The sequence below is a fragment of the Poecilia latipinna genome, unplaced genomic scaffold, assembly GCF_001443285.1.
Source record: "Poecilia latipinna isolate Pla-1442-1.1 unplaced genomic scaffold, P_latipinna-1.0 Scaffold174, whole genome shotgun sequence".
NCBI classification, from domain to species: Eukaryota; Metazoa; Chordata; class Actinopteri; order Cyprinodontiformes; family Poeciliidae; genus Poecilia; species Poecilia latipinna.
This window is the reverse complement of record NW_015112790.1, coordinates 463,993-465,408: the sequence shown is the minus strand read 5'-3', so window position 1 is coordinate 465,408 and position 1,416 is coordinate 463,993. Positions and strand designations below refer to the sequence as shown.

The 1,416-nt window shown below is 36.3% G+C and overlaps 1 long non-coding RNA gene across 1 annotated transcript in view; it reads left to right on the top strand.

Moving 5' to 3' along the window:
- Window positions 1–1,133: 1,133 nt before the first annotated feature.
- The window catches only part of LOC106946066 (uncharacterized), a 3,874-nt gene continuing 3,591 nt past the window's right edge, over window positions 1,134–1,416 (top strand). Inside the window, exon 1 of the long non-coding RNA XR_001424688.1 lies at window positions 1,134–1,397. This is a non-coding gene — a long non-coding RNA (uncharacterized LOC106946066). The remainder of the gene's footprint in view (window positions 1,398–1,416) is intronic.

Sequence of the window (1,416 nt, the reverse complement as noted above, 5' to 3'; positions counted from 1 at the left end):
TACACCACAATAAACTACTTGAAAATAATCAGTGTTGTTCTTGAAGTTGCATTGAAATATGTTTCATTGTCTTTTTAGTTCAGCAACTGAAGATTCTGCATGTGTGCAGAAATTATGTGTGTTCTTAATTTAAAGTGTTCTAACTTCCTTCTGTGTATATAAGCTGACCTGGAGGCCCCATCTGCCTGTTCGTCTTCATGTGAAACAGTTTACTGTGTTTCCCAGACCTTGAATTATGTTTCCACAGCTGCCTCTTTATCTACCAGAATACTCCTCACTTGAGAAACTACATGTGTGCAGAAGTATTTTGTCTCTCCTGTCTTGCTTACCTATCCTCCCTTTTTTTTGCTTGATAATAAAAGACAAAGTTGTAACCAAAGGTCTTTAGAACGCCCAGTGAACGGCTTGGAGGAGCAGTTTGCTGAGTCTTCTCCTTTTGCAAAAGCTTGGTCAGAAAACTTATATATGTTGTCTGTGGTTCTTTTATGTAGGTTCAATAATACCTACCATGAATCCCCCAGCTTCTGAGTTTCAGTTTGTTCCTTTAAATGTAAAATTCTGTATTCGACACAGTTCAGCTGGTCTCTTTCCTGTCCTTAAGACGACATTTCAGTAATGCTGGCTGATCATTTTATACCAGCGCAAATATAAAACCTGCCATTGGATTTTAATACATAAAAATTGTACAACTGTATGTGGACTGAGATCTCTTCCATCAATAATACTTAAATTACAAATGTTAATCAATTGTTCATTTTTAAACAGTATAAATGGATTCTTATTTTACTGCTACCAAGTCTATTTTCTACATAAAATCCAGAACATTTTCCAGATGCAAGTTCAGTCAAAAAAAATTTGTATGGAATCTAGAAGTTTTAATATGATTGAACCTGAGGAGCTTCATCACACAAACCCATCAGAAATGTAATAAGATTTAATTAAGTTCAACTTAATGATCCACAGCTCTTTACCTGCAGGTGGAAGAAAGATAGCACACCCAGGTGAAACTTGTCATTATGACTGTAATTCATTGAGTTTGAGTCGGTGAACACAACATGCAGGATCCTGGAGCATTTACAGTGTAAACAGCAGCAACAGAAGCAGGACATTTTAAAAACTGATGGCAGAGCCACCGACATCTGTCACACAACATACTGATCCGTTTCCAACATTGGAGTCTTTAACTTAAACCGCAAAGCCTAAAATACAGGATATTTGTTCACAACATCTCTGTGTTAAAATGAACTATTTACAGTAGTGAGATGGTGGCATTGAGTGAAAGTAAAAACAACAGGTTTGATTCAGCTAAAATGGAAGAGAAAATATGATCCAGCATCAGGCAAAAAATGGTTAAGATGTGCAACTTAAAGTAAAACCAGGTGAAACAAACTTCTCAGGTCATTTCTGTGACTTTGA